This window comes from Carassius auratus, chromosome 21 (assembly GCF_003368295.1).
Source record: "Carassius auratus strain Wakin chromosome 21, ASM336829v1, whole genome shotgun sequence".
Taxonomy (NCBI): domain Eukaryota; kingdom Metazoa; phylum Chordata; class Actinopteri; order Cypriniformes; family Cyprinidae; genus Carassius; species Carassius auratus.
Window position 1 is genome coordinate 8,797,068 of NC_039263.1, and position 21,660 is coordinate 8,818,727.

General features: G+C 41.2%; 1 pseudogene; it reads right to left on the minus strand.

The window, feature by feature from the left end:
* Nucleotides 1-9,652: 9,652 nt before the first annotated feature.
* Nucleotides 9,653-13,121, minus strand: LOC113038089 (uncharacterized; annotated as a pseudogene).
* Nucleotides 13,122-21,660: the final 8,539 nt, after the last annotated feature.

The window sequence follows — 21,660 nt, forward strand, 5'->3', positions numbered from 1 at the left end:
ATTACCCCAATTTTACAGTCTCTGCACTGGCTACCTATTAAGTTCCGTATCATTTACAAATTATCATTACTTACCTATAAGGCCCTAAATGGTTTAGCTCCAGCGTACCTAACTAGCCTTCTACCACGTTACAACCCATCACGCACCCTAAGGTCACAAAACGCTGGACTTTTGGTCGTTCCTAGGATAGCAAAGTCCACTAAAGGAGGTAGAGCTTTCTCACATTTGTCTCCCAAACTCTGGAATAGCCTTCCTGATAATGTTCGGGGTTCTCTCTGTTTAAATCTAGATTAAAAACGCATCTCTTTCGCCAAGCATTCGAATAATGTATCTTTTTCATTGTGAGTGTAGTTGCATCTGATCAAAGGTGCATTTTTATTCATTAGCTTGGGTTAAACTAATTTTACTTTGTTGGATCAGCAGCTATGCTTATGATGTCTGTATTTTGTTTCTATGTTTCACCACGGGATTTACATCCCGTGGTAACTAGGATTTACACAAGCTCCAGTCTGGATCCAGAACACCTGAGAAGAGATGATGCTGACCCTCAGAGGACCTCAGATTATTGCTAAATGTGTGACTGAATCATATAATAACTTAATTAATAATATTGATACTTCATCGTCTAGCTGACTACGTCTTGTATTATTATTATTATTATTTTTATTTTTTCTAAAATCCTGTCAAATGTGCACAAACTACTAGCTACTACTAAATATTGTAGAAACATAATTTTCTGTAAAGTTGCTTTGTAACGATTTGTTTTGTAAAAAGCGCTATACAAATAAACTTGAATTGAATTGAATTGAATATACATTCTAATACTGCTCTTAGAGCACCTTATCTAAATGTAGTATCTAAATGTAATAACACAAATCTCAGGAAACTTCATATGCTACTTTCTCTGTAGTACTGAAATTTGCAAACATACAACTAGTTTTCTTCTAATCTAGTAACATTCAGGTATGCTGTGTCTATTTCTGAAGTGTTTTGTAAAATTATTGTTTTCTTAAAGCTGTTTTGTTTATATCAACTGCAGATTATGGAGCATCTATGGATCGAGGGCATCCGAAGGAAACTGAGAATAGAAAAAAATTCCAGTGTATCCACAGATATCAAAATTGTTCATGGGAACAAGAAAATGGAGTTTATGGAGAACTATGTAGAAGAACTACAGAAGAAAACAAAGACCTTTTTCTTGGCTGCAAAACAGAGCAGCAAAAATTATTATTTACATGCCTGTGAAAGAGGCAACAGGACACTTCCTGTTTGCTGTTTGCTGTTGACGGCTGTACTGCGTTTGAGCTCCGTCACTATATTCTTTTCATTGACTATTTTTAACTTAAAAATCAATTTTATACATCATTGTTTCCGTTTATATAACGCGTGAATATATCCTCTATTGTATTCTACAACAAAAACAATCAGAGCGCCTCGCTATCACTAGTTTTATTTTGATCTCCCGGGTCCGCTATTAGCTTTTAGCCAGTTAGCATCAGCAAGCGTGTTTGCTGCTAACTGCGCTTACATTGCTAATACTCTATTCTCACACATTACCACTGCTGTACTCACTGTTACTTGCTTTAATGGCGGATGAATGTCTCCACTCTGTGCAGCTCGAGCTCGAGGCCGTGGGGAAGCAGATTCGCGACCTGGAACAGAGGCAGGCCAAGCTGAGAGAGCGGAGAGCCGCGCTGGAATCATCCCGGGCCGACGCTCACAAGTCCGGGGTAAGTATACAGCGTGCTGTTAACAGTCCCACCACGTCTACTCCGTGTGTTTCTCTGCGCAGGCCCGGTGCACCCAGGACGCGATCTTCCCAGATGTCCTTCACTGCGACGCCGGGACACCGCGGACCCTGGGTGCATCCACAGCGGAGGACGCGAGCCGGGTCCCGGGCGACTACTTCTCCCCCTCCTGCCTTCGAGCTCTCCATCCAGAACCGCTTCGCTCCCCTCCGCGAGACAGGACGCGACGCTGTGATCATCGGAGACTCCATCGTCCGACACGTAAGTGCTACGTTAGCCGAAGGTAAAGTGCACACTCATTGTTTGCCTGGTGCTCGTGTTCTCGATGTTTCTGCGCAGATACCCGCGATCCTGAAGGACGACGAGAGCCCCAGAGCGGTCGTACTTCACGCCGGGGTTAACGACACCACGCTGCGGCAGACGGAGACGCTGAAGAGGGACTTCAGGAGCCTGATCGAGACGGTTCGCAGCACGACGCCCGCGGCGACGAACGGTCAGGACCACTGCCCACGTATCGACGAGGACACGAAAGGTTCAGTAGACTTTTTGCTTTAAATGAATGGTTGTTGTCATGGTGTAAAGAACAGAAACTGCTATTTGTTAATAACTGGAATCTTTTCTGGGAGCGTCCTAGACTGTTTCGCGCTGATGGATTACACCCCAGCAGAATTGGAGCGGAGCTTCTCTCTGACAACATCTCCAGGACACTTCGCTCCATGTGACTAGTAAGACAATTCTCAAATAACCATTATGATGAGTTTTGTTCTAACCGCTTAAATGCTAAAGGTACTTGCGCTGTAAAACCTATTAAGACTGTGTCTGTTCCCCGAATAGTGAGGTCAAAATATAAATATAATGTAGGATCTAGAAAAAATCTTATCGTAATTAAACCAGAAAAATGTAAAGTAAATGAACAAAAACAATTTTTAAAGTTTGGGCTCATAAATATTAGATCACTCGCACCAAAAGCAGTTATTGTAAATGAAATTATCACAGATAATAGTTTTGATTTACTCTGCTTGACTGAAACCTGGCTAAAACCAAATGACTATTTTGGTCTAAATGAGTCTACTCCACCAAACTACTGTTATAAGCATGAGCCCCGTCAGACTGGTCGTGGCGGAGGTGTTGCAACAATATATAGTGATATTCTCAATGTTACCCAGAAAACAGGATACAGGTTTAACTCTTTTGAAATACTTCTGCTAAATGTTACTCTGTCAGACATGCAAAAGAAATCTAATGTATCTCTTGCTCTGGCTACTGTGTATAGACCACCAGGGCCGTATACAGAATTCCTGAAAGAATTTGCAGATTTCCTCTCAGACCTTCTAGTTACAGTTGATAAGGCGCTAATCATGGGAGATTTTAATATTCACGTTGATAATGCAAATGATACATTAGGACTTGCGTTTACTGACCTAATAAACTCCTTTGGAGTCAAGCAAAATGTCACCGGGCCCACTCATCGTTTTAATCATACACTAGATTTAATTATATCGCATGGAATCGATCTTACTGCTATAGATATTGTACCTCAAAGTGATGATATTACAGACCATTTCCTTGTATCGTGCATGCTGCGTATAACTGATATTAACTATATGTCTCAGCGTTACCGTCTGGGCAGAACTATTGTTCCAGCCACCAAAGAAAGATTCGCAAATAACCTGCCTGATCTATCTCAACTGCTAATTGTACCCAAAAATACACACGAATTAGACGAAATTACTGACAACATGGACACTATTTTCTCTAATACATTAGAAGCTGTTGCCCCAATCAAATTGAAAAAAGTTAGAGAAAAACGTACTGTACCATGGTATAACAGTAATACTCACTCTCTCAAGAAATTAACTCGTAGTCTTGAACGCAAATGGAGAAAAACTAACTTAGAAGTTTTTAGAATTGCATGGAAAAACAGTATGTCCAGCTATAGACAGGCTCTAAAAACTGCTAGGGCAGAGCATATACACAAACTCATTGAAAATAACCAAAACAATCCTAGGTTTTTATTTAGCACAGTGGCTAAGTTAACAAATTACCAGATGCCACCTGATTCAAATATTCCACCAACGTTAAATAGTAATGACTTTATGAATTTCTTCACTGATAAAATAGATAACATTAGAAATACAATAGCGAATGTAGATTCTACAGTGTCTAACACTTCAGTTTCATCCATCGCACCCAAAGATAAACTGCAGCGCTTTACACCATAGGACAGGAAGAGCTAAATAAACTTATCACTGTATCTAAACCAACAACATGTTTATTAGATCCTGTACCCACTAAATTACTGAAAGAGCTGTTACCTGTAGCAGAAGAAACACTTCTCAATATCATAAACTCGTCGTTAACTTTAGGACACGTCCCAAAACCATTCAAGCTGGCGGTTATCAAGCCTCTTATTAAGAAACCAAAACTAGATCCTAGTGTACTGGCAAATTATAGGCCTATTTCAAATCTTCCATTTATGTCTAAAATTTTAGAGAAAGTTGTGTCTGCTCAATTGAGCACCTTCCTGCATAAAAATGATATGTATGAAGAATTTCAGTCAGGTTTTAGGCCCCACCATAGCACAGAAACTGCACTTGTTAAAATTACAAATGACCTGCTCCTTGCGTCAGACCAAGGCTGCATATCATTTCTAGTCTTACTTGATCTTAGTGCTGCGTTCGACACCATAGATCATGACATACTCATAGATCGATTACAAAACTATACAGGTATTCAAGGGCAGGCTCTAAGATGGTTTAGATCCTACCTGTCCGATCGCTACCATTTTGTTTACTTAAATGGGGAGTCATCTCATTTATCATCAGTAAAATATGGAGTGCCACAAGGATCCGTCCTAGGTCCCCTTCTATTTTCAATATATATGTTGCCCCTTGGTAATATTATTAGAAAATACGGAATTAGCTTCCACTGTTATGCTGATGATACTCAGCTATATATCTCAACGAGACCAGATGAAACTTCCCAATTATCTAAGCTAACAGAGTGTGTTAAAAATGTAAAAGATTGGATGACACACAATTTTCTCCAATTAAATTCGGATAAGAGATATTAATTATTGGACCAAAAAACACTACACAGAATCTTGTAGATTACAATCTGCAACTAGACGGATGTACTGTTACTTCCTCTACAGTCAGAAATCTGGGTGTTATATTAGACAGCAATTTGTCTTTTGAAAATCATATTTCCAATGTTACAAAAACTGCATTCTTCCATCTTAGAAACATTGCCAAGCTACGAAACATGTTATCTGTTTCTGATGCAGAAAAGCTAGTTCATGCATTCATGACCTCTAGACTGGACTATTGTAATGCACTTCTAGGTGGTTGTCCTGCTTCTTCAATAAACAAGCTACAGGTCGTCCAAAATGCAGCAGCTAGAGTCCTTATGAGGTCAAGAAAATATGATCATATTACCCCAATTTTACAGTCTCTGCACTGGCTACCTATTAAGTTCCGTATCAGTTACAAATTATCATTACTTACCTATAAGGCCCTAAATGGTTTAGCTCCTGCGTACCTAACTAGCCTTCTACCACGTTACAATCCATCACGCACCCTAAGGTCACAAAACGCTGGACTTTTGGTCGTTCCTAGGATAGCAAAGTCCACTAAAGGAGGTAGAGCTTTCTCACATTTGGCTCCCAAACTCTGGAATAGCCTTCCTGATAATGTTCGGGGTAAAGACACACTCTCTCTGTTTAAATCTAGATTAAAAACACATCTCTTTCGCCAAGCATTCGAATAATGTTTCTTTTTAATTGTGAGTGTAGTTGCATCTGTTCAAAGTTGCATTTTTATTCATTAGCTTGGGTTAAACTAATTTTACTTTGTTGGATCAGCAGCTATGCTAATGATGTCTGTATTTTGTTTCTATGTTTCGCCACGGGATTTACATCCCGTGGTAACTAGGATTTAAACAAGCTCCAGTCTGGATCCAGAACACCTGAGAAGAGATGATGCTGACCCTCAGAGGACCCCAGATGATGCTAACCTTGAATCAACAAACAGAACTAACAATTATTGCTAAATGTGTGACTGAATCATATAATAACTTAATAATATTGATAGTTCATCGTCTAGCTGACTACGTCTTGTATTATTATTATTATTTTTTCTAAAATCCTGTCAAATGTGCACAAACTACTAGCTACTACTAAATATTGTAGAAACATAATTTTCTGTAAAGTTGCTTTGTAACGATTTATTTTGTAAAAAGCGCTATACAAATAAACTTGAATTGAATTGAATTGAATTGAATTGAAAAGCATAGGTAAGGCATGTGAAACAAGGGCCAATTCCTGTGAAGCCTATGTGTCGTTTAAATTTATAGAGGAGACCGGTTTCACAGCAGTAGTAGTTCGGCAGCAATTAACGGACACAGGACATGATTTGTCAAACCCTGAAGTAGAGGTCTTCACGGGTCCAAAAATTCATGCCCGAACCCGACAGAGACCCGTAATGTACTACACCGACCCGGACCCGTCTAATATTTCAAAAGCTGGACCCGGACCCGTGTAGATCCGAGAAATGTCTACCCGGACCCGACCCGAACTCGTTATTTGAAATCTGGACCCGAACCCGCCGGGAAGACACAGACCCGACTGGACCCGACGTTCACATATTCCAACTTAAATTGCTATTACAAGTCAATAAACCTGTTGCGAAGAATACAGCTTTTTGTCTTACCTAATTTAAAGAGCCGTAGTCTCTCTTCCTTGTACCTGACTGCCTGTGATGCATTACAATCCTCCGACAAGAAAGTTATTCATGTTATTCCTCTCGTTATTCCAAGCTGAATCCACTCATTATTTCAGCTTCAAAAGTCCACTTGATGTCACGGTGACGGATGACAAATGCTACTGTGCACATGTACATTCTGACTCGAGTTAATTCGCATAATAACTTACACTGTTTGCCCTTTTGAACTATAACAACGATCGCTCGTGCAATGCAATGGCCGCTGACGTTATTTATTTACTATCATCTGATCTCTGTCTGTGCTCTCTGCTCTGCATCGAGTCTGAATCTGAACCACTAAAACTTTAAGATTAAACGGTTCATTTATAATATTATAAAAATGGGAGAAAATGTAAAACGCGGTTTGGCAGTCGAAGTGTCCCTCACTGGTTGCCATAGAAACATGAAATGAGCTTGAGACTGCACATGCGTGCTAGCTGTATCAACCTAAAATGCTTTAACGCAATTTGAGCATAATGGAAAACATTCATGTGACAGTTCACCTCAGATTGTGTTGCTGATTTGAAATATATTAAATATGAGTGTGTCAAGCCTGCCAGCATTAATACCGTTTGTGAACTTGTATATTAACTCTGAGTCTCTGAGTGAGAGAGAGAGAGATAGATCACTTTTTTTGGCTCACTCTTTTCTTTTCCTAATTTTACAAGTTGCAAGTTACAAAAAACACAAGCAGTCTTTAATCACGGCCGGGTGTTCTTCGAGTCCGATGACTCCGATCGGCGATCACACGGGTATTAAACAGACCCGGGACCCGAGGTAATAGATTCGGACCCGACCCGGACCCAGCTGATGATTTAAAATATAGACCCGAACCCGTACGGGTCCCGGGTCGGGTCCGGGGTCGACGGGTCTCGGGTGCACTGTGAAGACCTCTACCCTGAAGAGAGGAAGAAAAATGCAATTAATCCAGAATTGTTAGGATTTGTCGAAATATGGCTCACACAAGGTTTATCCATATCACAGATTGTCATAAAATGTTGTGATTGGGCATGTAGTCGGGGTTACACCGATAAGAATGACAGAAGTTTCTTCCTAACTCCAGAAGATGTAAGGTTGGTAAAACGCCATCTCCGCATCTTCACTTTGCCGGACATTAATTATGCTGTGAGTGTGGAAAAGCTGGTGACAGGTGAACTGAAAGAAAATATTTGAATTTCAACCTTTGACAAAAGACCAGCCACTGGTTATTGTTGTCCAGACACCACAACAGAAGGCTCTACTCCAAGAGAACCCCCACCCCATGGTTTTTATGGACGCATCCTACAAAGGTTTGACATCATATGGGTATGCACTGTATGCCCTTGTACTTGTCAATCAAACTGGAAGAGGAGTGCCATTTGCGTACCTAATAATGAGCCAGGAATCCTCAGCAATAGTTGAGCTTTGCTTGAACATGCTTTGTTCAAGAAATCCAAACTTTTACCCAAGGTGAGAACACTTCTTTTCAAAAGTCCAATACCCATACAAGCACAAAGGAGTTGTAATACTGAGAGATAACTGAATACCTTTTGTAACTTTAACAATGTTTAACTTACTACATTTGCCTAGATGAAATTGTGATACTCCAGTATTCTGCAATATTATTATCTGGAGTCTGGACTTATTTTTCCTAGGTCAGTTATGATCGACAGAGACTTAAAAGAGCTCAATGCCATAAGAGAAGTTTTCCCCAAAACCAAAGCTCTCCTCTGTTGGTTTCATGTTCTCCAGGTACTGCACAAGAAGGTCCTTTGAACATTCTGTTTGGTTGTAAATAAATTGATTTACAATTTTGATATCATATGCCTGCTGTAGCTTCCGAAAAAAAAATGGAGCCTCATTTAAAGTGCCATATATTGTGTATTAAAGGCTGTACATCGCTGGGTTACATCAAGAGATGGTGGGAACCTGTCACCTGAAAAAAGACATGTTGTCATTCATGCCATGACCTCAATGAAAGCTTGCATAACGGTAACTACAATAGATATATAAAATTGTATGTGTCTCAATATCTGCTATTTACCCTTGTTTCGTCTTTGTTGGGTACTCTAAACTGGCAACCATAATATATGGTATGGTTTGATTTCAGGAGGAAGATTTTGTGACAGTTTCCACTAGCGTGTGCAATGACCTTGATGCCCAGCTTGGCAGCAATCGAGTGACAACATACCTGAAGGTGCACTGGCTTCCACATGCAGCACTATGGCCCAATTTTGGACGACTATTTGAGCTCAACAACAGCGACACCAACAACAAGGCAGAGAGTAAGTCAAAGATTAATAATCATGTTTTTTCAAACATTACAATGCATGATATAAAACAAAAAGTAACTCATGATCGGGAACATTTGGTTCCCTAGATGGCACATTTCTCTTCTAGTCTGCCACTGAACACAATTTTTCTGGTCACATTTGGAACTTTTTTTTTTTACATATTAAGTTATCATTTCCAAAGTTTCCAATATCAGAATCTTAGCTCCCCAAGACTGAGTGAGCATTGTTTTCTCAATCTGTGAATTACTCATAACAGTATATTATTGTTTTTCCCTTTTAGGTTTTTTCTAGCGCTTAAATACCAGTTCCTAAGGGGAGAGGCAAACAGAAGAGTTGATCAACTTCTTCACTTGCAATGTTGTGTTATTCAAAAATATTATTGGTAAGGCCATTACCAAATATTATTTGGTAATGTTATCTTTCAGATACTTGAAACGACCAATGCTATGCTCACAATACTGTGCTCTGTTACATGTCCTGCATGAATGGAATTAAATGAGAATTGAATTAAAAATGATTAATTTCTGTGATTTAAAAAGGTCAATACTATATTTAATTTTATAGACAATAATGCCTGTTATCCTCAGACTAAATGCTCTTTTGTTAATGTAGCTACCTGGATGACTTGGCAGACGCAGCAAGACTGAGGATCTCCTCGTCAGCATCAACATCTACAGCAGCCAAGAACACAGTAGGACAGCAGATCCTGAGAAATGAGCAAGGAATGTGCTCTGTGCAAACAGGGGCAGGGCCCAACTCAGATTCGAAAGCATAACAATATTATGCCAATTCAGAAGGAGAAAGACTTAAAAAGTGGAAGGAAAAAGATATCTGTATGCATATTTTACCTCAAGTCATGATCCTCTCTTCTGCAGCCTCGCTCGGCCAGCTGCTTGCCTATGATTTTGAAGGGTATTTCCTTGGTCAAATATCCTAGGTCTTTAGCAAGACCTTGGCACTCCTCTGTGACATAAAATGAGCAAATGAGTAAATGAGACATTAACATGTTACTAACGTTTATATTTTGGTGACTAAACAGTTTACATTTTGTTAAACTGTATGGCCATTGGAATTTGTTTGCCTATGCCTCATTCATTCACCTAGGCTACATATGCCTCCATCATGGATGACATTCTAAAACTTGCAGTTCTACAACCTTTGGTGGGACACTTAATTCAATAATATGGGAATCTGTTTGAATGAACACCTTTAAGAAATCACCTAGTTCTGACTGCATATATGTTACCTTCAACTAGTTTGGTGCACATTGTAGTGTTTGAGCCATACGGACTCAGATGCACCCCTGCCTCTTTCAATTCCCTCACAAGCTCCCTTTTTTTCCCCTTTGCCTTCCTCAAATAAGTCACCATGAGGTGACCAGAGAATTTCTCTGGTGCAGAGCATCTCCTCTGCAGCTCCTCTACTGAAACAATGTGCCTGTGCAATCATAACACATAATTTTTTGTGAACATCAAAAACCAACATATCTGTAGACAAAGATCCTCTATAAAACCATGAGGCTTAAGTGAACAACATCATTTCACTAACAACAGGCCACACCACAACTATGCAGATAAAACTTTATTAGTATCAAGTCTGGGATAGGGAAAATAGGATGAGAAAGGGAGTTATGATCCTTCTGAACTGGCTGACCAGGGTGCTTTGTTAGGGAGACTCAGAGTGGGGGCTTCGTCTCTGTAGATAATGCGATAGGTTACTAGAAGACCCCCCTGGATACAGCTGGGTAATGCAGTGTGGGATGTAAGGAAATGAGGGGGTTGAAGAGGGATGAATGGATGTGTCAAAAGGGGAAGGGTGGGGGGGGATTTGAAACTGAGTCAACAGTTCAGAGAAGGTTGGTCTAGCATAAATAGCTGATGGGGGACGAGATGATTGGTTGAGGCGTGGCTTTGTTCCCTAACTTTAGTTAACTTCATTAACTCCATTTCACTAACAACAGGCCACACCACAACTATGCAGATATAACTTTATTAGGATCAAGTCTGGGATAGGGAAAATAGGATGAGAAAGGGAGTTATGATCCTTCTGAACTGGCTGACCAGGGTGCCTTGTTAGGGAGACTCAGAGTGGGGGCTTTGTCTCTGTAGATAATGCGGTAGGTTACTAGAAGACCCCCAAAGGTTTGAATGAACTAATGTGGGCTTGGGCTTGATAGAGATCGTTGAGACTGTTGCGGATGTAAAGACGGTATGCTTCCGATGACCAGGGGTCCATGATTCTTATGGTTTCGTCCGAGATGCCTGCACTGGCGGCCGTTGTGGCTGCTCCGATCTGAAAGGAGTGTATTGAGTAGTGTTCGGGAGATATGCCTGAGGCGCTGAGAACCTTTTGAAAGTGCTTGTTAAACCAAGATCTTGTGGCCATTTTCCCCTTTTCGTTAAGGAAGAGGGGTTCTTGAGGAGATGAATTATTGGCATATCTGGAAGCAACAGGAAATTGAGTGGCACTGCTCGCCGGACGCAAGCTTGTGGATGAAGTTGATTCCTGATAAGTAAGACTTGATGGTGGATGTTCTGATTTTTTTATTTAAATGAGCGTGCGAGACAAAGTTGCAGATTGACCAAGCATCTATTAGAGGAAATGGAAGTTGGTAGTACGAGTGGTAAGCCTTAAAGCACTTCCATCCGGTTAGGTAGGTGGAGAGGGTCCTAAGGGCGAGACCGTTAAGGATAGCTTCTCACGAAGCACGTGAAAGGTCTTCCAGGTGGGGATTTAATGGAAGATTGTAGCTGAAAACGGTGGGACTGGCGTGGGATGGATGTCTGACTCTGAAGCCAAGATTCTGAACTTCTGAAAAGAAAGACGAGACAAAGAATCAGCTATGTTATTGCGGTAGCCCGGAATGTGGGCGGCTCGTATTACGAACTGGTGTTGAGCAGATATTAGAGTCAGTCTGCGGACGAATAGCATGATGGCTGGGGAACAAGATCTGCTTTTATTAATGATTTCAACTACTGCGGAGTTGTCAGAGTGGATAAGTATAGTGTGTTTAGACCATTCATGCCCCCAAAGGATGGCTGCAATAATGACTGGATAAATTTCATGAAGAGTGGATGAGGGCGAGACTGATTGCTGAAAGAGATGGCTAAACTCGGGAGGCCATTCGGAAGCGAACCAACGACCGCCATAGTACCCCCCAAATCCGGTGGAAGGTGCTGCATCGGTATACAGCTGTATGTCTATGTAATGTAGTCGTTATAGAAGAAGGATATACCATTCCAAGAAGACAACAATTTCTGCCAGATGTGTATCTCCATCTTACAGCCTTCGTCCAGATTGACTTTGTCATGGAGGGAAGGAATTGAAGGTGTTTTTGATAGAAGGCAGGAGAGAAAAGATTATCCTTGGGGAATTATTCTGATGGCATAGTTGAGGTGACCGAGAAGGACCAAAAGCTGCTGCTTCGTGCACCTATCTACTAGAAGGTAATTTCATAGCAGAAGGGAAATACGTTGTACTTTCTCTGGAGGCAGAGATGCTTGGAAGGACGTGGAGTCTAGGGTGATGCCTAAAAACTCGATGTAAGTGCATGGCCCAATTGTTTTCTCTTTTGAAAGGGGAACGCCCAGCTCCGAAAAGACTTTGATGAGAGTAGACAGACCTGAGTGTGGAGGTGTAATGATGAGAAAGTCATCGAGATAGAGAAGGACATAGGGAAGCTTGTGGTTGTTGATAAGGATCCAACATAAGGCCTCAGAGAGAGAATCGAAAATCTTAGGGCTGCTTTTGCAGCTGGAGGTCAGGCGTACAGCGAAATAATACACTCCTTTCCAGGATACGCCAAAGAAACGCCAGAATTCTGGATTAATGGGCATGAATTTAAAGGCATTGGTGATATCAGCTTTTGAGAGCCACGAGCTGTGGCCTGCCTGGCGGATGAAAGAGATAGCTTGTTCGATAGTAGCATATTTCATAGAGAAATCTGGGGCAGGGATGATGCTATTAATGCTAGGAATAAATGAGCCATGAGGGGAAGAAAAGTCGATGATTAATCTCTTTTTTCCCCAGAGTATTTCCTGGTGGTGATTCCTATAGGACTGATTCTAAAAGGAGAGAAAGGAGGTTCTTTGAATGGACCAATCATAAATCCTTCTTGAACTTCCTTCGCTATTAGTGCATCTACAGTGTCTGGCTCTGAGAGAGCAGACTGAAGATTGTTGGAGATATGAGAAGTGTCTGGCCTGATATCTAAACCTGGATGGAAACCATTTAATAAGCCATTGGTAAGAAAATCTACAAACTCTTTATCGGGGTGGTTTAATAAAGCGGAGGTTAGGGCTTTAACCTTAATCGGAGTGCTGAGGTACTTTAGTAGTCATTGAGATAAGGTGGTTGGGCTGTGGGGGCAGGAATTCCTGGCGTGGGCGCCGCCACAGAAGGAGCAAACGCTGAGTAGTCTGCAGCTGGAGAGCGAACAGCCAAGGTCGTTGAAATTATTGCAGACCTTCGGTCCGGATAAACGGAACAAATTATGTCTCTGAAGATCGAAAAACCTAAAGCAAATTCAGTAGGGGTAAGATCTAAGATCGATGCTGTTGGCGGAGAGTGGTCGCGCCGACTTCCGTGCCCGAGAGATCCATGGCGATCGCTGGCAGAATCCCTCGAGGGCGGCGGAGAGCGGGTGCGTGGCCGAGCCCGGGCCGGAGAAATCCCAGATGGCGAACCTGCGCGAGAAGGCTCGTGGTCGCGGGACCGAGGGATTCGAATGGCAGGAGTGAGGACCGGTGGGAAGATTGGCTGCGAGAGCACCGGTGAGAAGATTTGCTGGATGAGGACTGGTGAGAAGACCGGCTGGGTGGAGGGGAATTGCCCCTGAAAAGATCGTCATCTGAGTCGGAGGGGTTGATCTGCAGTTCGGGATCCATGGCGAGAGGGACCAACGAGAAACTGAGTCAACAGTTCAGAGAAGGTTGGTCTAGCATAAATAGCTGACGGGGGACGGGATGAGGCGTGGCCTTGTTCCCGAACTTTAGTTAACTTCATTAACTCCATATTGTTTGACAAATAAGCCATTACTCATTACTCTACTCTACACAGTTTGTAGTTTTACCAGTTTTTTTTGCATTACGCACATAACACGTTTTACTGATGTTATCTGCACTCTTGCCTCTATCAAGTCAATTTGTCATATAAAAAGGAACACCCATCCAATCCAACTGTAGTTGTAGCATTACCAACCTTTAAGCTTTCTTTGAAGACGCCACCTTCAACAGGCTATCCACATAGAATCCATCTTCAATAAAGAATACATACACATGTTGTTAAATGTTATTTCAGTTCAGTGTCATTCCAATGTTAATTATGAAATATTTATTGGCACCCCTATTCAAATTAGAGAGTAGAGTGGTGTGCAACATCCAAAAAAAAAAAAAAAAAAATCAATGGTATCAAATATAGTAGAAGAGGTATTCTGCCCCCTGTTTATGCTTCTAAAGGATATTTATTTACTTGAAAACAATGCAACGTTTCAATCCCATCGGATCTTCCTTAGGCATTGAAAACAGAGACGGCAGGGGCGTCGCTAGGCCCTTTTTAGGGGGGCTTCAGCCCCCCTAAACTTATGCCCAGCCCCCCTAAAAATTATTTGATTAATTAATTAGTGATCGCTTCAGTCCCCTTTAAAATCTCATTTGAGACGGTGGCAAGCTGCATCAAGTTCCGGCTCCTCCCCTGATCTGATTCTGCACGGATTCAGCGCGTTTTTCAATCCACAGGGGCGCCGAGCAGAGCGAACATCAGAGAGTACAAGGTGTGTGTGTGTGCGTGTGCGCGTGTGTGTGTGCGTGCGTGTGTGCGTGTGGTGTGTGTGTTCTCGCATCCAATACCAGTACGTCTTCGCTGCGTTCACTTTCAGCCTTTATCACAGTGTGACAGATTTTTTTTTTCTTCCAACAAAAAATGAAGCGATTAACACCCATGAAAACATACTTTAGAAAACGATCATGATTTATTTTAATTTACTTTTTGAAATTGAAAACATATTATTGTGTATTTCGGCATTACATTATGCAGCCATGCAAAATAAATTATTAATGACACACATCATTGTCTGAAAGTACTAAATGGCACAGAGAGAGAAACATCATGTGGAGTTATTTTGTTTTCTATTATTAAACATAATTTTGTATTAAGTAATAATTAATCATTAGTGTATCATGATACATATATTAGAGTAAGAGTAGGCTAAAGGGATCTGTGATTTTTTTTTTTTTTTAAGTAATTGATTTATAGAAGTGGCAAATTGATAATGATGTTATTTTTAATAAATATAAATAAATATAGAACAGATTAAACATATTGCCAATAGACAATTACATTAATACATGTTTTGTCTATATTCTTAATGAATATTAGCTGGTTAGTTAAATGATTTGAAATGAAATAAATGTTCAGGGGCTGACTTGATGTATAACCAACCGTATTGTTGATTATAAAGGCTAAAAAGCTAAAAATTAATAATAATAATAATAATAATAAAAAAAAAAAAATTTTATTTCATTGTAGATGGATATACAACATTTTTTTTGTCGTGCGGGAGTAGGTCTGCAAATGAGCAACAGTCAGGTGAGAATAGAACAGACAGCCTCACACACACACACACAATACCACTGTGTTCCCAAGATTCATTGCAGTCATTGAACCCTTATGTTGTTTTAATTTTCTGCCAATTTCCACGTACATTTCATAAGAAAAAGCAGTGGTATCATCAAAGGATAAACATGAATGTCCTAATACTGAATCAGGAAGTCTTTATTGTAAAAAAAATTAAAAAAATCTACATTCCCTATTCAAAATTTTCCAGTGACTGGTCACATGTAAAAAACTGTATTAGTTTTTTTTTTACAGTGTTATATATGGCTCAGTCAGTACTCCTACTCCCATATATGAAATACAGGGAATACAATGGAATAGTGGATTGCAATAAGGTTAGTAGTATACAACCCTACCCTAATAGTAAAATAATATTTTTTAATCATACCCTTATTGGGGGCTGAGCCCCCCTAAAATCAAAATCTTAGAATCGCCCCTGAGAGACGGCCTGTATTACATGACTGCACACTCACGTTCAAGTAGTCTTTGTACATCTGTATGTGTGTATGAGAAGAGGTGCGCAGCTGCTTTGTGTGTACACAAGCTTTGTACATAAGTCCCATGCTCTTTTTAAATCCAGATACTAGAGATGATTAATACTACAGGAATGAGATGTGGAATCGTGCATATACATAATAAAGCTTCATTGCAGACACAGGTCCATATAACACCACATAAAGTATAAATAGTATAGTGTATTCTGCTCCTTCTATACTCACTCGGATTACAAAATATCTTATTTGAGCCAAACTTTGTATATGTGTGCCAGCAAGTTAACAATCAGTCCATCCTATCCACCTTACATGTATAGATAGAATATAAAGTACAGTATCATAATATTATATACCCTTTTTTCCGTTGCCTCTTCCTTCTCCTCTTCCTCTGCACCTGATGTATCTGCATGATTTGCACATAGCAGGCAGGAAGTCAAATTGACATTTACATTTTATAAATAAAAATGATGATCCTATATAACTCAAAAAAAGTAATTAATTGTTTACCTGCAACAACCTCCACCTTCGTTTTTGCTACTGAGACGTGAAAAAAACGTTACTCTGAGGAAAAAAAGGGTGTGTGAGTAACCGAATGAAATCTCTGAAATACATGTTTTACCTTTAACTGCCTCTGCAGTCTCCATCTCAGCTGTTTCTGCCTCTGTTAATACATGAAAATAATACACATTGGAAATATATGACATTCTCAAATTGTGATTTTCAATAAGTTTTTCAGTCACCTTCAACATGGGTGCCTACAAATCTGTTGGGTGCTAAATGGAACATTAAATTGCTTGTGTAATGTAACGTGCATGAAAAGAATATAAAATACTGTATGTAAAGTACAGTATTTAATATAAAGTACAGTATCATAATATTATATACCGGTACCCATTTTCTCCGATGCGGTCTCCTCCTCTTCTTCTGCATCTGATGTATCTGCATCATTTGCACATAGCAGAGAGGAAGTCAAATTGACATTTACATTTTATAAATAAAAATTATGATCCTGTATAACTCAAAAAACGAATTAATTGTTTACCTGCAACAACTTCCACCTTCGTTTTTGCTACTATTGAGACGTGAAAAAAATGTTACTCTGAGGAAACAAAGGGTGTGTGAGTAACCGAATGAAATCTCTGAAATACATGTTTTACCTTCAACTGCCTCTGCAGTCTCCATCTCAACTGTTTCTGCCTCTGTTAATACATGAAAATAATCTACATTGGAAATTGCGATTTTCAATAAGTTTTTCAGTTACCTTCAACAGGGGTGCCTACAAATTTGTTGGGCACTGTATGAAACGTTACATTGCTTGTTTAATGTAACGTGCATAAATAGAATATGAAATCCAGTATGTCTAGCCACTGCAATCCAACTAAAATCAGTAACAACGCTGGGGCCAACTAAGAGTAGCCTTCGTAAACAAACCTGTCTGTTTGTGTGTGTGTTGTCACACCTGGTTTTGGACTATTTTGTGTCGAGCAGAATGAGCATGTCTCCTGCAAAAGATTTTGCATGATAAATAGTTATGCCAAGTACACATCAAATGATTCTTTTGTCACAGACCAGTCATGGGAGTCATTCAAATTAAGTCCCAGTCCCTGATGAGGTGGAGTTTGGGTTTTCAACACATCATGACACTTCACATGTGACCCCTAGTCATCACAGATTTAACTGCCGATTCACTCTTCACCCACAGATTTTGTTAATGACTCCCTGGACCAATCTGTGACAAAATAATCGTCTGATGTGTACTTGTCTTTAATCTAATCTGACAGCAGATAAAATATCATTAGGACTTGCCTTTTTCTTCCCTGACATCTTCTTGTAGCAGACTGTACAAATGCCTGAACTATCTGAAAAAAAAAAAAAAAAATGCTTTGGATAACACAAACACATTAAAAGCAACCATAACGTTCACATATTTCAAGAGCCATAACTACTCCAAAGTATGACATCCTCCGAATTTACTAGTTAAAGCTATCACTCCAAATCATCAGTGACTTGAACTTAATGCAGGGAGCGACAGTTAAAAAAAAAAAGTACTGAAAAAATGTGCTGTACCTGGTCAGATGTAAATATGCGAATTACGCAAACAATATCATTATGTATGCAGATGATGCAAATATGACTAAAATGTATTAGGGAAAAAAAATTGTATAAGAATAACTTACTGTTCATTTGGGTTGGTCCAGTTTTCCAAACTAGACAAAATACAAAAAATAAAAACATGCATTCTCCTGAAGCAGTAAATGGGATTCTTATGACTACCCTTACCAAAAAAAAAAAAAAAAAGTATACTTCAAGTTAATTTTATTAAATAAACTTAAGTAAAGTTCAAATACATTACCCAAGTATATTTTACATAGTAAGTGTCACGTTCGGTGATACAGGAAACACAGGAGAGATCCAAGTGCAGGTAAGAGGTTTATTGAGGGGCAATCCAAAAGGGTAAACAGTCCAGGCAGGGTCAAAACCAGAATATCCAATAAACAACAAAACAAGAACACACGGCAAGACTATGGAAAGTATTACACATAAGACAAGGACTCCGTGACACAAACTCAGACAGACCGGGTATAAATACACAGAAGGATGATGAGTGAACTGGAGACAGGTGGGGAACAATCAATTAACTAAAACAAGGAGGAAGGTGACCAAAATAAGGGAACAGGAAGTGATAAGGTGACATACACTGTGGAAAAGGAGGAAACCCAGGGAACACAACCCAGACACTGTGACAGTAAGTATAGGCTTCTAATACCAATGCACTAGTGGTATAAAGTGTACTACTTTAATATTTTTTGGGACTAAATTGGCCCACTTTTTAGTATATAAAAGTATAATTTTATGAATACCTTAAGTGTAAAAGTAGTAAAGTTTATTTTGTACTGCAAATATACTATAAGTGAACTTATAGATATACTAAAGGAATCCCTACAACATAAAGCCCAAATGATCATACATTTGTGACGCTTGGTAAATGAGACAGGAGGCAAATGATCAGATGATCAGCGGCAACACCCACATGAAACAATCAACATGACGTAACATGAATACAGCTGGAGACGGTGCATTCATGAACCGTGACAGTACCCCTCCTCCTAAGGACGCCTCCTGGCATCCCCAGAATCTCTTACCTGTTGATTGTAATCATCGATAAGGGAGTGATCCAGGATGTCCCTAGCAGGTACCCAACTTCTCTCCTCCGGACCGTAACTCTCCCAGTCCACCAAGTACTGAAATCCGCGTCCCCTCCGTCTAGAGTCCAGAATGCGATTGACCGAATAGGTGGTCTCCCCATCTACGAGTCGCGGCGGGCGAGGAACCGGGGTAGGCGGATTAATGGGAGAATGAAATACGGGCTTGATTTTGGATACGTGAAAGGCGGGATGAATTCTCCTGTACGTGAAACCCTGAGGACAGACTTACAGCCGCTCCCAGTAGTTTACAGAATTCTGCCCAAAATTTTGACACAAATTGGGGTCCCCTGTCGGAAACCACGTCTATCGGGAGGCCATGTAAACAAAAGACGTGGTCTACGACGGTCAACGCTGTCTCCTTGGCTGAGGGTAATTTGGGCAAGGGAATAAAGTGGGCTGCCTTCGAGAACCGGTCCACCACGGTTAAAACTACCGTGTTGCCCTGGGAGGGCGGTAATAAAATCTAGTGCGATGTGGGACCAGGGTCTCCAAGGGACCGGGCAGTGGTTGGAGTAACCCATCAGGGGGCCGATTGGAAGCCTTACCAGTGGCACAAACCGAGCAAGCCAAAACAAAACTGTGAATGTCGCGAGCCATAAGTGACCACCAGAATCGTTGCTTGACTAAAAATATAGTACGGTTAACCCCTGGATGGCAAGCGACATTAGAGCAATGTCCCCACTGGATAACGTTAGACCTTAATCCCTCCGGCACAAATAAACGGTTCGGTGGGCACCCGGGCGGAGGCGTACCCCTTCTAAGGCCATTCTGACCTTCGATTCGATCTCCCATGTGAGAGTGGAGACCACTAGTGTCTCAGGAAAAATACACTCGGGAGTAGACGGGCGTTCGGAATGGTCAAAAATACGTGATAAAGAATCGGGTTTGATGTTTTTGTAACCCGGGCGGTACGATATAGTAAAGTCAAAACGTCCGAAAAAAAGTGCCCATCGAGCCTGCCTGGAGTTCAACCTTTTGGCGGTGCTAATGTACTCTAAATTCTTGTGGTCAGTCCATACTATAAAAGGAACCCCCGATCCTTCTAACCAGTGTCGCCATTCCTCCAATGCCATCTTAACTGCCAACAATTCTCGGTTACCAATATCGTAATTTCGTTCTGCAGGAGATAAACTATACGAAAAATACGCGCAAGGGTGGACCTTGTCGTCTAAGGGAGAACGTTGAGATAACACCGCTCCTACCCCCACCTCTGACGCATCGACCTCCACCACGAACTGACGTGTAGGGTCAGGGGTAATCAGAATCGGAGCTGAAATGAAATGGCTCTTAAGTTTAGCAAACACAGCCTCAGCTGTGTCTGACCACCTGAACGCAGTCTTGGCGGAGGTCAAAGCCGTCAGAGGCGCGGCTAGTTGGCTGAAGTTGCGAATGAAACGCCGGTAGAAGTTAGCGAACCCCAGAAACCTCTGTAGGGCCTTACGGGAATCTGGGCTTGGCCATTCTACCACAGCCTTAACCTTCTCGGGATCCATGCATATTCCCTCAGTCGACACGATATACCCCAGAAATGGAATTGACTGTGCATGAAACTCGCATTTCTCCGCCTTGACAAAAAACTCATTCTCTAGCAACTTCTGAAGCACTCGTTGGACGTGCTGCACATGTTCCTGGAGAGAGGAAGAAAAAATCAATATGTCGTCCAGGTAGACATAAATGAACTGATCAATCATATCTCGCAGTACGTCGTTGACGAGTGCCTGCAAGACCGCTGGGGAGTTGGAGAGCCCGAAGGGCATAACCAAATATTCAAAGTGCCCTCTGGGGGTGTTAAAAGCGGTCTTCCATTCATCCCCCTCCCTGATCCGAACCAAATGATACGCATTGCGTAAGCCCAGTTTTGTGAAAATTGAAGGCTGAAGACATCAATGGCAAAGGATGAGTATTTTTAACCGTGATGTTGTTCAGCCCTCGGTAATCAATGCAAGGTCATAGTGATCCGTCCTTCTTTCCCACAAAAAAGAACCCCGCCCCCGCAGGAGAAGAGGAAGGGCGGATGAATTTGGAAGCTAGAGAATCAGAAATATATTTCTCCATAGCCTCCCTCTCTGGAACAGAAAGTGAATAAAGTTTGCCCTTAGGCGGACACTTACCTGATAGTAAATCTATGGCACAGTCGTAAGGATGATGCGGAGGAAGAGAAGCAGCCCGAGACTTACTGAACACTTCCTTCAGATGGAAGTACTCAGCGGGCACGCTAGACAAATCCACCGCCTCCTCCTGTAACACAGACACAGACACAGATGGACAGGCAGACACTAAACAAGACTCATGACACTTTTTACACCAGGACAGAATGGAATTAGAGGACCAGTCTATTGTGGGGTTATGGAGGAGGAGCCAAGGGTGTCCGAGGACAATGGGTGCCAGGGGAGAGTCAAGGATGTGAAAGGAGATGGTCTCGGAGTGATTGCCAGATGTGATGAGTGTGATGTCTGCAGTGATGTATGAGATGGTAGGTAGTTGCTGTCCAGAGAGGGCGTGAACCGTGATGTGGTGTGGAAGAGGTCTGAGGGGAATGTGGAGCTTGTGTGCCAATGTGCTGTCCA